The sequence below is a fragment of the Adiantum capillus-veneris genome, chromosome 27 (genome assembly GCF_014529385.1).
Source record: "Adiantum capillus-veneris isolate H3 chromosome 27, ASM1452938v2, whole genome shotgun sequence".
In the NCBI taxonomy this organism is placed as follows: Eukaryota; Viridiplantae; Streptophyta; class Polypodiopsida; order Polypodiales; family Pteridaceae; genus Adiantum; species Adiantum capillus-veneris.
The window spans coordinates 74,543,066-74,558,143 of NC_140957.1; the positions used below are offsets into that span (position 1 = coordinate 74,543,066).

General features: G+C 44.9%; 1 pseudogene; it reads left to right on the forward strand.

Annotated features, from left to right (window-relative positions):
- Positions 1-6,758: 6,758 nt before the first annotated feature.
- LOC147422202 (uncharacterized) lies at positions 6,759-12,254 on the forward strand (annotated as a pseudogene).
- Positions 12,255-15,078: the final 2,824 nt, after the last annotated feature.

Genomic DNA, 15,078 nt, shown 5'->3' on the forward strand with positions numbered 1-15,078 from the left:
TTGATCAGAGGCATTCTAATGTGGACCATGCATGACTATTTCGGACTAACAGAATGCTCACGTGATTTACACTCAAACTCAAACATTATAGATCTTGGTTTTTATCAAGCTTATCTATTGTCATGTGTATACATGCAGGGCTTCAAACAAGTGGATACAGAGTATGTGTCACATGTGGACCTAGACTTAATGCACGTCGGGCGCCCTCACTGAAGAAGCAAACCTACGAAATTCATCAAGTGTATCTTCCAAAGAATCATGAGTTACACAATGGATTTTTGGGAAGAGAGCCATCAAGGATGTCTGCACAAGCATGCTTAGAGCAAAAGGAGATGTGTGATGACGGTTTGCCCCTAGGGATGAAGAGACTCTCTCTATGGTACGAGTTACCATATTGGCCGAGACTCATGATCAATCACTTGCTCGATCCAATGGACATATTCAAGAATGTGGGTAGTCTACTGTGGGACCATTTGATGGGCAAGAAAGATACTTTGGGAGCCAGGGTTGACCTTAGAAATGTGGATTGTATGGAGCAATATTGGCCACAAACAACACCTGATGGATCGATAAAACTCCCTAAAGTGCCATGGATTTTGACAGGATCCCAAGAACGCAAAGTAAAAGAGACCATTTGATTTGTACAGACCCCCACTTGCGTAATGCGCTAGCTCCAAATGTGTTTCACTTAAGAAGGAAAGCTTACCGGTTTGAAGTCACATGACTGGCATAAAATGTGCCAGGTATGTTTGAAGTGGAATATATCATAGTGGGAATTGTGTCCTTCCAATGCGTCGTACCATGCTTTAGCTCTACGATGCATCACCAAAGGAAAAGTCTGCATTTTGCTATCCTCGTTCCGCATACGCAACGATAGCATGTATAGCTCGAAATCTGACATCCACTCGTCAGGGCTCTCTTCTCCTGTGAAAGCGGTCCATAGCTTCTACCTGCCATGACTTCCAACGTGAAAAAACGCTTCTTTTCGATCAATTGGGAGCAACTAGTGTGCTCCTCACTGGGGGCACCAGAAGTTGGAGAGGGGGAATGGGGGAACACGCCCAGCACAAACAAACGCGCCTCTCTATAGCTCAGGGTATTCATAGCACCCCTATCCTCTCAGAAAACACCTTCAAAGAAACACTTAACACTAGCAGACCACCACCTGCTCAATTGCCACTACTCACACACTCTACAAACCCACCACACAAGATACACCTACTACCACTACCTGTCTCCACACTTACACACGCACACAACACCTCAATCTCACTCTCTCACTCAAAACACCATCGATCCAGGTGGGCAGACACTTACACACAGCCGGCATCGAGGAGGGACATGAAAGCAGGAGAAAGAGAAGGGGGGAAGGGGAAACAATAGCACGGGAGGCAACTGTGGCTTGATTGCAATTCAAAAGACACATACACCGACTTGTAATGCCATCACCATGGCCATTTTCAAGCAAAAGTAAAAAAGGGGCTAGCTTGCTAGAGAACTCCACTTTGCAGGCTTCAAACGGCACCTCCAAAGGCCAAGAAAAAAGTCCCAAATTTGATCCTTTTTTGACTTTTATAGGGGGGGAATTTAATTTGGGAATTTACAATTTAATAGGTCCACTTGGCACCTTGAATTGGTATCTTTTGGGGAAGAGGGCACCGCTTTGCTCTATTTCTCTCTTCTTCACTCTTTGCACTTGGGGGGGGGGCATTAGCGATGTCGCTATTGCCCCCTAGCTTTCATTTTTATTTTCTATTTTTCACTTTTTACTCACTTTTGGTTTAGCCTTATACTGCCCAATTTTTGACTTTGACTCTCACTCCTTATCCGGCTCCTCTTTGTCCTCTTTGGCCTTGCACTTGGTTCACCCATGCTTGTTTGTACTTGCCCGGACACGCCTTGGGATGTGCCCCTTTGACCTTGCTCAGCTTTGGCCACCTTTGATTTGTCCTTAACTTAGCTTTTTCGGCCCTTACTTTGTCCCTCTGGCTGCCCTCAGGCCTTATCTCTCTCTCCTTGGCTCGCCTACCCCTGGCTGTGGGACCTTCCCCATACCTGAGGGGGGGGGGGAGGCAATAGCGATGTCGCTATTGCCCTCCCTCTCTACTTCAAAAGCTCAGGGGCCCAACGGCCGCGGGAACTGCCCCTGCCACATCATCATCTTCCTCGCACGGGCGGAGCCGCCGAAAACCGCCGCTGATTGCCACCCGATGCCTGCAGAGCCACCACAACAGCGCCATGCGCGAACGCCATGGCCACGAGCTCCCAAGGAGCCTCTCTCTCCCTTGTGACACTATGAGGGCCTCACGGCCCTGCTCAGATAGCGCAAGCCTTGCAGTTTCGGCACCGCATGTGGGACATCCCTGCCTACCACATGGCGGATCCACATGGAGTGACTTCCTTGGAGCTTCAAAAGTCCTCAAAAAAAACTCAATTGAAACACATTTTTTTTCCTTCGGCCTTGCTTTGATGCCACTCTCTACTCGATGATCGGATGATCACTCTGCCAAGCCCGGCCAAAGCTTCATACCTTGGGCTTCAACACCACCAACTTGATCCATATTCCGGGTCTTCAATGGCCTTGTGCGGGAGCCGCCAAAGCAGAAAAAACACTTCGAAGCCACCGTGGTTGGATCGAACATCCGGCCTCAAATTGCTCTATCTCGGTGCTCGGAGCTCCGATGGGAGCGCTGTCACTTCCGGCTAGCTTCCCATATTGTACTCTTCACTTGAAAGCTTTGGCAAGCTCTAGGAAATGCCATATGGCCCGCCGGCCGATGCGGCCAAAACCTTCCAGAACTCGCCCCTGTGAAACTTTCAACTGAGCATAACTTTCTATCCAGAGCTCCGATTCACGATCTGAGAAGACAAGCATGCTCCATAACTCAAGCACTACACACAAATGCACTGACATCAGCCCGGGCCACCTGTCCCCAGCTGCCCTACTCGTCGGGGATCTGCTACACACCCTTTCTTTAAACTGCAATATCTAGAGCCCCGGGACTCCGTTTGACGAGCCTTCTAGATCGGCTTCTAGAGCATGCTGAACTCCACATTCTAGAGCTTTGACTTGGCATTTCAGACATCTTCATTTTTCATCCCATCTGGAACATTCCGTAGCACTTTTGGCCTAAAAAACCGCATCAGGCATACTTTCCCGCTATCCTTTGGATGTCAAGGGCCTTGGCACCGGTCCTAGCCTTCTGCACTGCACTCGACTGCACCCTTTGCTTGGCATAGACCACTTGCTAGCTTCAACAAACTTTAGCTGTACCAACGTCATTCACTTCCATATGAGTATCCTCATTGACTTGCAAATCATTCTCAACTACTTCACATAAAGGAGAGGGGTACTCAACATTCACTTTCACATCACCCGCATGCTCACCTTTCACATTGGACACATCAACAATGGCATCTACAACTTGATTCTCATCATGATCATCCTTTAACACTTCACTAATTGCATCCTTTTCCTTCTCATTAACTTTCACATTGGTAGAAACATCACCTTTGCATGTAAAGCACCATTAAGTGGCATAAACAACAAGGATGGCATAATGAGAGCATTCTTCTTAGTGTCTTTCTCCTTAGTACATGCTTTATTCTTTTTCTCAAGAGAATCATTGTGATATAATACTTTACTAGAGGTAATCTTTTTACCTACATCAATGCATAGAGGAGCCTGTGGCTCCACATCACCCTGCAATCCAAACTCTTACATTGTCTGTAACTTCCATTCCTTATGCTTTGCAACCTTTACTGCATCATCAAATGTAAGTGGCCTTTTAAGCTCAACCTTTAACTTCAAATCAGATCAAACTTTGCATAAACATATGCTTTCTAAGCATAAGAGGAGGAGCATCACTTCCCAAAGAAACACACCATCTTCTCCACAAAGCATTGAACTCCTTTACAAAGGCATCTACACTTTGACCATCACATTGCACGAGTCCTTAAATGGAGTGTCATACATCCATTGGGTCCTCTACCTTCCTAAACCTCTCAAGAAAAGCATTCTTTAATGTATCATAAGTCATCACCTGTGGAGGTTGAGATGATTTCAACCAAAACTCATACTTATCATACCATGTCCTTGCATCTTCTTTCAAGCAAAAGAACAAAATCTTTAGCATAAGCATTTGATCTTCCTTATCTGCAATCAAACAAGAAAACTCCATCTTCTCAATGAATGCATCAGCATCCTCACCTACATAACCATAGAACCTTGGAAACTCTGTCGCCATAGTCATCAAAGCTATCAATTGACGGTCACTTGAAGGAGATCCTCAGTGGAGGCACCAAAACACCGTTGGGAAACAAGAAAACCAGAACAACTCTATAGCGATGTCACCGAAGAGCATTGAAAGAGAACTACAATAACACAAAAAGCTTTGGAAAATCCCTTCAAAACACCACAAGTCCAACAAGAGTAGTCCCCTTGGGAATTTACTGGCCATCGCACACCCAAGAGACCATGTCACCTAAGAGCAAAACCCTGCCAAAGCATGGATTTACAACACACGCCGACCAATGCATATGAAGACAAGGGCCTCCCATTTCACCATTGAACATCACAAACCCACAACTTCAACATCAATTCCACAATTCATATCTACATGCCCTCCCAATCTCAATGCACACAATTTGCCACTAGGCTACCATAGCCATAACCCTGTAGAGAACTAGTTGTAACCTGATGAGCACAACTCCAATTGGGGCACTTTAAATCTTGAGAGACAGATTGAAAAATGACTGGAAAGAAATCTGAAGGTGACCAAATTTGAATCTACACATTGCTACATGCAAAATTGATGCGAATAGAGAGCTGTCCAGGTACGACTACACGTAGAGTAGGCAAGGTGGGGGCAAAAACTGCAACAGAAACCATCAAGAAGGCACAACGAGATCAAACCTGCAATTTTTTGGAGTTTTGATGAACGTTTTTAAGTTTGTACATGAGTTTAAGTTATATACAAGTCTCACTTCAAAAAACACACTCATGAGCACTTAAAGGAAGCCCGATAGTTGCCACTCACTAGACTAGCGACTTGCAATGCATGTACATGTTCTTGTTAAAGCAAGAAAGAAACCTCACCAAAACAAAGGCCACACACCCTTTTGACATCATTAATCATGTCCATATGTATAAATTTACAAACAACGGGGTTCTCAAAATACGTGCAACAACGTCTAGCTGTCCGAGTCTGGCAGTGGGAAGGTGGGGGGATGGGGGGGAAAGTCTACCATAGCGATTCTTGGGCTCTGAGGTGGAGGCTGTACTTTGAATCCCAGTTAATCCGCAATAGCCTTTTATATATGTTCTAGGCTTTCCAAAGTGATTTAAGAAGATCATACCCACTTTCCGCTTGACTCAAGTGGTCCAAAGAAAATGGTGGTCCATGGGATATTAGTTACCCCTTGCACTCCTTTTAATTGGAAATTACCCAGGTTGCAAAATAGAAGGGAGGCCCATTCTTCCTCTGGTTGGTCTAGGGCTCTAAGAATGAGCTTAACAGCCATCTTGTCAACCCAAATGTTGATTTTTGTGAGCCCTAGTCCCCCTTGTTCTTTGGGGAGACAACATAATTCCCACTTGACATTTTCTATCCCTTTCTTAAGAGGGTCACCTGTCCATAGAAAATTAATGCAGATCCTATTGATATCCTTTAGGTGTGCATCAAGAGGTCTCTAGCATGAGAGGAAGTATAATACATAACAGGAGATGAAGTGTTTGATGACTAGAGACCTTCTTGCTAGGTTGGCTTGGATGCCAAGCCATCGATTTAGTTTGGAAGAGAACTTTTCCAGGACCCATTTCCATCTCTGAGTCATAGTGACTTTGAAGCCAAATGGTATGCCTAGAAGTGTGAAGATGACTCCATCTTGAAGAATGGCGCAACCCTGATCAGAGATCTAGCTAGGGAGGGGGGCGAGTGAAGCTCTGAGACCTGTTTTAGTGTGGTTGATCCTAGATCTTGATGCTGTGCAAAAAATTCTTAGGCATTCCGAAAAATGCCTAACGAATTGGTCTTCGTTGTGCAGTAGACCATTGGTGTCATTTTTGAGAGAGACACTGTTGCCTACCATTTGGCAAAGTCATACCATTTATAACTTCTTTGGAAATCTTGGCTTTGACCAGCCAGTTAGAGAGTCAAAAGATGTGGAAAATAGTAGGGAGGACCAAAGCACAGCCTTACCTGACGGACCGATTAAGAGGGAAGGGGTCGGAAAGGGAGTTGTTGAGTGCAACTCTTGCTTTAGCATTCCCCAGTAGGGTTTGAACAAATTTTACCAGCTAGGGGCCGAAACCAATCATTTCTAGACAGCCAAGTAGAAAAGACCATTCCAGTCTTGACAAACACAAAGGCCTGCCCAGACTGGTTCCGTTATTCTTCTGCCTTTGATGAAGCCCTTTTTTTCTGCGGACAACCATTCTATGAGTGCTGGCGATATCCTCATTGCAATTGCTTTGGCAAAGATTTTGTAGGCCGAGTTAAGCATAGTTAGGGGTCTCTTGTTGGATAACTCTTCCTTGGGACCTTTTTTATGTAGGATTTTGATGACCCCAATGTTCATCACGATGGGGAGAGAATTGTACTTGACTGATTCCTCCCAGATTATGACCAGAATGGGGGTAATCACATCCTTGAAGGTTTGGTAGAATTATGTGGGGACACCCTCCAGCGAGGGGTTTTCTTTGGTTTGAGGGAGTCGATAGCCCGTTTAATTTCCCATATAGAGAGGTCAGAATCAAGATGGGAGGCCACTTGGGGTGGGATAATATTGTTCATGCAGTTCTTGATGGTCTCCCTAGTAGAGGAGATAGCCTCTTCGGGCTTTATGGGGGGTTGAATAGGTCAGAGAAGTGGTTCCTGGCGATTGCCAAGTTTTACTTCTCTGAGGTGGCTTTACCTTTGGGGCCTACTAGGAGAGTAATTGCTTCTATCTGGTGCTTTGTTGTGAGGTGTTTGAACGTCTCCTTGGTGGGTTTGTCCACTTTTCCTACCCACCACTCCCTAAAGAATTATGTAGTGTGTTGCATGGAAAGGTCTTCCTCCACCCGAAGTTGATAGCGTAGTGTGCAGATTTTACTCAATGAGGTCATTATAGATTTTTTATTTCCTTCTCCTTCTTGTCTCAATGAATTTTTTCATGTATCTTACTAGGGTCTTTTGGGTGTCAGAGATAGCCGCCGCCTAGGCTTTGACTGGGGTGAAGCCTTTAGAAAACTCGTGAACCCAGACTGCTTTGATGCATTCTTGTACTTCCCCTAGTTGAAAGAGGGATCTGTTTGTGTGGAACGAGTGGTTACGTATTTTGTCACACTTATCGTCCAAGTAGATGACTAACGGATAATGGTTAGATGCACACGAGGTTAACGTGGGTTTGACTTTGATCCAGTTAAAATTCCTAGCCAGAGGAACACTAATGTAGCATTTGTCCAGCCTTGCTTTCCTAGCGTTTTCCCCTTTTGAATAATTTTGCCATGTGAAATCTCCAGGTGTACCTACATCCCACAGTTATAGATTGGATTTGCGGAGCTCACATTCTTTTCATTCTGTGGATGTTATTGTTTGTCCCTTCTGCTGATATCTATCTTCCTACCATGTTGAAGTCCCCAAAAAGATGACCTTCCCACGTAGGCGGCTGAGCTGGCTCCAAAGTTGAGTTCTATCTTTAACGGATCCACCTGCATACACTAAGACCAGAAGGCAATGGTGAGGGGCCTCGATGGCCACGACCACCCAGTAATCTCCTACTGAGGAGAGTTAAAGATTAACCTGCCAATCTTGAGGGATCCCTAGGGCAGTGCCACCAAAGCCTCTAGTATGGGTTGAAGAGTGCCAACAATGCTCTTTCAAAATATTTAAGAGCCTTTGGTCGAGTTCTGCCCCCGTGGTCTTGATCTCTTGGAGGCCTATGAAATCTATCGCGTAGTTGACTAGCCATGCCTTGGTTTTCTTGGCTTTGTTAGGGTCAGACAACCCTTTTATGTTCCATGATAAAGCTTTCATCTATTATTATGATGATCTTTGTGATTCTTGCTCTGGATCTACAATGAGGCTTGCATCACCGAGTTGTGCATTCTCTTGTTTTCCTTGTGCACCTCCATGGGAAAGGGGCCTGACTTAGAGTTCCCCTTTTGTTTGGAGACAACATTTTCTTTATTGTGAGGGATGGGAGAGGCTTTATTAAGGTCAATAATTGTTTCTCTGTCTACCTTATTTACCTCTATCTCTAACCGAGACTCTGAGTCCTACTCCTCACTCGAGTCCTGACCGATTGAATCTTTAACCTCAGAGTCTTGCCATTCCGGTAGAGAGGCCAGAATCGCAAATATATTGGGAGCTCTGGGATTATTTCTCTCGTTGGATTGTTTCTCAATCAGAGGATTGTCCGCCTTAGCCGGTTTTTTTTTTTTTTTTTTGGGAGACGGGGGGGGGGGGGCTGTAGACCTCTGCTGGCTATCTGTTTCTACAAGGGTGGTTGGTTTTTGAGCTGGTTTGGGGTTCTTGATGAGACAGTCTCAGCCGAAGTGCCCCTTAATGCCGCAGTGCAAGTAGGTGTTGGGCATATATTTGTAAGAAAGTGGTTGAACTAAGTATTCTCCTTCGTCCAAAGCTATCACCATCTCTTAGGGGAGGTCCACTGATGTGTCCATCTGTATAAGTGCCTGCGAATGCCAAGCAGGGATGTAGTCACCTCTAGGTCATCCCCCTAGCACCTTTCCGAGTTCAGACCTTATCACGCGTAGGTGATTATGGAAGTGCAAAGGAAGTTTAGGGAACTCCACCCAGATAGGAAAGTTTGATAGAGCATCACGCTCTGTGTTGTAATCCTTGTGCCACTTGAAGAGGCAGAGGTTCGAAGCAGCCATTGGCCAGAGCTAAGGACACAGAAGGCCATAGCAGAATTTCTGAAGACAAATACATATTGATTTTTTGGTAGGGCTTGGATGGTCTCGACCTCTACCTCCTATGGGGCCCCAATGGTTCCTAATCCATCCTCTCAGAACGTTAGCGGGGGGCGAGGACCGGTTAGTAGACCTATTAGAGCTATGTTCTCTAGGTCTGCTTGAGCTTTGCAATTTTGGGTAGCAAGAAGGATAGCAAGATGCTTATCGTCTGTAGTTTGTCCAAAGCCTCCTGAAGCAACACTTGCGCTTCCTCCTTGATGAGGGTCTGGGGAAGTTGTAGTGGCAGTTGGAGTGGGAGGGCCCTCAACAGTCGCAGAAGGAAACCTTGTTGTTGGGTTGGGAGCAGGTGTTTGAGTGAAGAATCCTATGCCATGTCAAACAAGTCAAGCTGCTTCGAGCCTCCTCACGCTATCGGGTGGAAGAAGAAAGTTGCCTCCGTTTAGTAGCGTGGTTAAGTGGTTGTGGTGGGTTAGCACTTCATAATTGAGGCCATTAACTCCGCCGACGTGGGCGGCATGGGAGTTATTATGCACGAGGAATTGATGCGGTAGCCCGCCAAAGGCCCATATGTTAGGGGTCTTGAGTCGGGGCCTAACGCGGGTGAGATGACCTGGGAGGTCATCTTCCCGAGGGGACAGAAGAGGCAATCAAGAGACACTGCTATTAAGACCTCACGCTATTGCTCTTAGGGTTTCTGGGCTCTCAACATCTCTATTTTTGGGCTCTCCCTTCGTGCTTCCTCAACTTTCTCTCCAATCTCCTACCTTTTTTTTCCATAAAGGGGGGCACTGGTGAATTACATTAGAAGAACAAAAATTACAAGATATAACCGATTACAAAGCGGGTACTTTTGGCAAAACATGATCAACCCATACTGATGACCATCCGACATAGTTACATGACTAGACCCAATACAGAGCATACAATTAACGGATGGTAGCATCCAAGTAACTAGGCAGTTCATTAAGCACTTGTTGTACATGTTGCATTAGTCTCAGACCATTGTTATACTGCCTTCTCATTTTTTCTCCTTCATTCCTTTTTTACCATAAAGGGGGGCGCTTGTGAATTAAATTAGAAGGGCAAAATTACATGATAGGCAAAATTACAAAAAAGGCTCAGATACAAAACAGTGCATTGTCCATATACATCGACCTTGGTTTCCGTGCTACCTTGAAATACAGACCGCCTAGTTAGCAGGATAAGTACATATTCATATTGTTCAGTGTCTGGGGAGCTCATTCAGAACTTTTGTATGTGTTGTAGCAGCCTGATCCCATTGTTGTACTACCTTGGGAGCTTTTCTCCTTCATTCCTGCATTCGTTAATCATCCTTTGGAGGTGAGTATAAGACCCGTCAAGCATCACCTCTTGTTGTTTGTTTATATTTGAGTTGTTATAGAATCCCATGCAGTCGGTTAGCACCTTGTAATTCACTTGGTAGAGGCGGCACTGGTTCAGCTTCAGCTGGTTAATCTGCAAGTTGACATTAGCAAACATAGTTCTCAGACATTTAATCTGGTAAGAGTCATCAAATAACCTGTTATTCCTCTCCTTCCAAATGACCCATAGAAATTCACCCCTAGTTCTGTTCCATACAATTGAGAAGATGGAGACCAAGTCTCCCAGTAGCAACTGCTTCCAATTGGGCAAAAACCCAGTGCTGAATAGAGCGGAGCAAGTATCTTTTGAATTTTAATACAATTCATAAATAGGTGGGGAATATCTTCCACTTCCCTTTGGCAGTTGGCATACACGCCCGGCCCTAGCCCTGTTGCCTGAATGCGATTGCCTATACACATAGCTTTATGCAGGATTAACCAAAGCAGAACTGTATGTTTAGCAGGTATTCCTCTATTCCACACAGTTTTGAACTTGAAGTGCCATTGCTTCCTTTCCAGAGAAACATTCCAACGAGCATTAAGAAGAACATGCACAGGGGTAGGCAAAATAGGGGGTAGGGAAGGTGGATGGGAGAACATACTCCCCTACTCCCAGTAGATGGCCTTAGTTGAGGGAGTGGAACTGAGGAACAACATCCATTCAGATGTTTTAGGGAAGCTAGACCTTCTTGTTTTGACTAGATTTAGTTCCCACGGTTGGAGGCGAGCCTTGTGGATAAGCTCTGTATCATTGAGCCACCCATATTCAGTCTTGTGCCAGAGGTCTTTCCATTTAACAAGGCCTTTGCGGTGAACTCTCCTTGCAGTTCTGAGTTGCTATGGGTTGAGAGGGGGGAGAGGGGGGAGAGACCACCATAGCAAATCCTGTCCTCTGATAGGGAAACTGTGCGTGGAGTCCTAGTTGATTCTGATGTAGTTTCTGTACGGGTTCCACGCGTTCCACAGTGACTTGAGGATATCCGATCCACTAGCACTAACTTCATTTGCCCCGAAGAAGATGGTGACCCAAGGGAGGTTTACTGATCTTAAACTGATGGAGGTTTACTGAACAGAAGCACCGTTTGGTTTACTGATCTTAAACTGATGGAGGTTTCTGAACAGAAGCACCGCCCACTCTTGCAATCATGGGGCATCTCACCTGCATTGATGAAGAGAACGTTCTTGTGCATTATTGATATGGCGATGAGCTGGCCGATGAAGAGAACGTTCTTGTGCATAATATGGGGATGAGCAAGGAGTGATATGTATTATTAACGTATTATTAAGTGATATGGTTCGTTGACATCTACATCTAAATAGAGACATGCCAATACGGAGGTGAGCGCCGAGAAGGTGCCACGCAGATTGCACCATGTGACGCACTACGCGCAGCTGCAGGGAGGCGTTCCGGGGCTGGCGCCTGGGTTCCTGTGGCCCGTGAACACTAGCTTCTCTGCCAACTTCGGCGCGGGTACGCCTCACCGCGCACCTCCACGCAGCTGGGCTCCATGCGCGGCTACACGGTGGAGACCAGCTTCCTGGGGGGCAACGACTCGCGACTGTTGGAAGTGGCCTACATCGAGTGGGACGACGGACGCTGCGCCGGCACGCTGCAGCTGCAGGGCCTCGTGCAGGTCGCCAAGACGGAGGTGGCCGTCACGGGCGGCTCTGGAAGCTTCCGCGGCGCCCGGGGCTATCTCGTCGTCACGCTGGCCAAGAACGATGACCCACCCTTCCTCACCTTCCGCCACTACCTACACCTCTTCTGGTAATCCCCGAGCTCAAAGAACCACCACCTCTTCTAGGTACTAGATGAAAGTCTCATGTTGCTCTAATCCATAGATTTAACCCTCCCTCCATCCTCGCCTTCCTACTATCCCCTAATTCTAATCATGCTAGCACTAACACCATGAAAAGATGTCCACATTGATGACGACATTCACGTTATGCTTGGCAGCTTGTAGCCCATGATAGCTTTGACTCCAATGAAGAACAATTGGAGTTATTCTTTACGTGTTACGCACATGGGTGGTTCAATGTCGAATGCTAGATTGATAGCTCTCTTTGAGTGGAGTATTATGTGGAACTTCCTACATGTTTATGATATGATCGTCAAATTTGTTTATACTCATGACATGTTTACAATAAGTGTGTCAATTTGGTTGTGCTCATGATGTCTTGCTTACACTCTCATATATGTAAAGGCTATTCTTGATTAATACCTAGTTGTCAAGGGGGAATTAAAACAGTACAATACGTCGTGCGAAAATTAACGCGGATCCCGATGACTCAAAGCTAGTTTTAAAACTAAAATGCAATGGAATAAGCATCAAAATAAACGTCGGTATCGTGTCGTCGGTATATATGGATTACCATGAAATGTTTACGTCAACGAGTAGAGCTCTTACCTGTGGCTGCAATGCAACAGATGGCACTGCAATGTGACAATCGGAGAGGGAGTAGGAAACGCGAGAAGGAGACAAGTGAGTGCCATTAGCTCACCTTGTGTTCTATTATCCAAAAACTTACAAAAATTGGCTATTATACCTTAGGCTCCAGCTCATCAATTACATTGTTTATCTGGAAAGTAGGAGTTACAACATTCCCAATTTATCAAAATAATAAGTGTTTTTACAATAAAAGCTCCAAATGTGAAACGGGTTTCTAACCTCATTCCTATCTTATTGTAGACATAACGAGAACCACGAACATAATTGTCAAGCCATGGGACGAAGCTGACTTGACTAGTGTATAAAGGCTACAAGAGATTTTTAATCTCTTGAAAAACAACAGACAACTCGCATCTAACTAAAGCTACACTCAAATGACCGAAATAGGTATATTAAATGTTGAAATAAGCAATGAAAAAAGCATCGGAATGACCGCTTATATAGGTGTTGGTATGATATTCTACTATACTAACGGTTTTTCAGATGCCTATACCAACGTCTGTGTCGAGCTTTGTACCCACGATAAAATCTGTAATTTTTCTTTTGGCCAGGGGGCTGAGATCAATTGATGCAGCATGTACTGCATCAACAGAAAACAACTCTATTTGCCCAAAGGAAGACTACACAAGCAATGGCACTCCACCTGCAGCGTGACGTTAAAGAGTGAGTATATACAGATTAACAAATTGTAAGAAGAACAAAACCACAAAATCAAAAGCTGAATCATGGCATGTTCCCAAAAGCATAACCATAACGTTGATTCCCAAACCATAGGCACGATGGCATGAAGATTTTATAGCCATAATAAAAACATGATTCGAAAACTACAAAACCATAAACATAACCCACTTGCCATACAATAACCATAACCATAACTTGATTGTCATACCATAACCATAAAATCCATAACATCATTGCAAAACCATAACCATAATTAACCATAATCTGATTGCCAAACTATAACCATAACATGATTTACATACCATCATTGCAAAACCATAACCATAACTTGATTGTCAAACCCTAACCATAACATGATTGCCATACCATCATTGCAGAACCATAACCGGGTGGATGCATGAATAGGTGGACTTACTACATGTGGCCTCGACACACTAGCACGCTGGTAGCTACCTCCCAAATCTAAAGGTGGAGGGAAACTTTTGAGTGAATTTAATAATGATATTTTAAAAATGTTACAGAGACCACGATCGAAGGTTGTTACTCCTTCTCGTTACTCTCTCTCTCTCTCTCCCCCTCTGTGTTGAAGCTGAAAGCCTCCATAGCTGCTCTCTCTCTCTCTCTCTCTCTCTCTCTCTCTCTCTCTTGCTACAGTCCCCATCTCCATAGGTGAGTACGCACTCTCTCTCAGAGTAGCTTGCCTTCCTCGATTAGTGCGCTCTCTCTCTCTCTCTCTCTCTCTCTCTCTCTCTCTCTCTCTCTCTCTCTCTCACACACACACACACACACACACACACACACACACACACATTGCATGCGAATCCCTAGCTGGTGTTTAGGGCTTATCTTTGGACTGGGTACCCACTTTGGCATCCTCTTTCCACCTCTCAAAGACTCACAAGATGGTGGAAATCATTCCAATTGAGGATGTTGTGAGTTTAACAAGTAGCACATGCCTTTGTTGTGACTCAGTCAAGTGCAGCTCATGCAAACAGAGTGTAATCAAGGATTATGAAGCAAACCAAAAGCGCGCATATCGTGAGAGAATCAAAGAAAGGAAAGCTAGAATTAAACAGGTCGAGATTAATGAATTTTAGCACCACAAAATTACTGCACAGGTGATCAAGTTGTGATAGTGCGTATCTCCGACAAGGGGATAGGCTCAAGCATGTAAGTGTGAGTACGGTTTCCTCTTTCAGCGAAGAACATGGTTTTGTAGTTGGGAGCAATATGGGTGGTGTAATGTATGAAGCGTGACCCACCGGATTTGTCCCAAGCTGTAATACATTGGCGTTGTAGAAAAACTTCATGCACTTGGGAGTCAATTGAAGCATCATGTAGCAAGTGTAATGCCTCCCATCTCCTAAACCACTTCTTTATGTCTTGCATCCATCCCGTGCTCAAGATCTTGCTTTTATCTGTCTTTTGAACTTTTTTGCTTGCTTCCCATGCAATTCTAAGAATTGGATGTGAGGGGTTTTGACGCATCTTTATCATGTACTCCACAACCGTTTCCATGCCCATAACCTCAATTGGAAGACATCCCGACTCAAGAAGTAGGAGTATATATGGTGTTTGTGTCTTCACTTGGAGAAAAATTGTAAGAAAACGCTTTTGGACATTCTCAAACTCTTTGCAAGTAGAC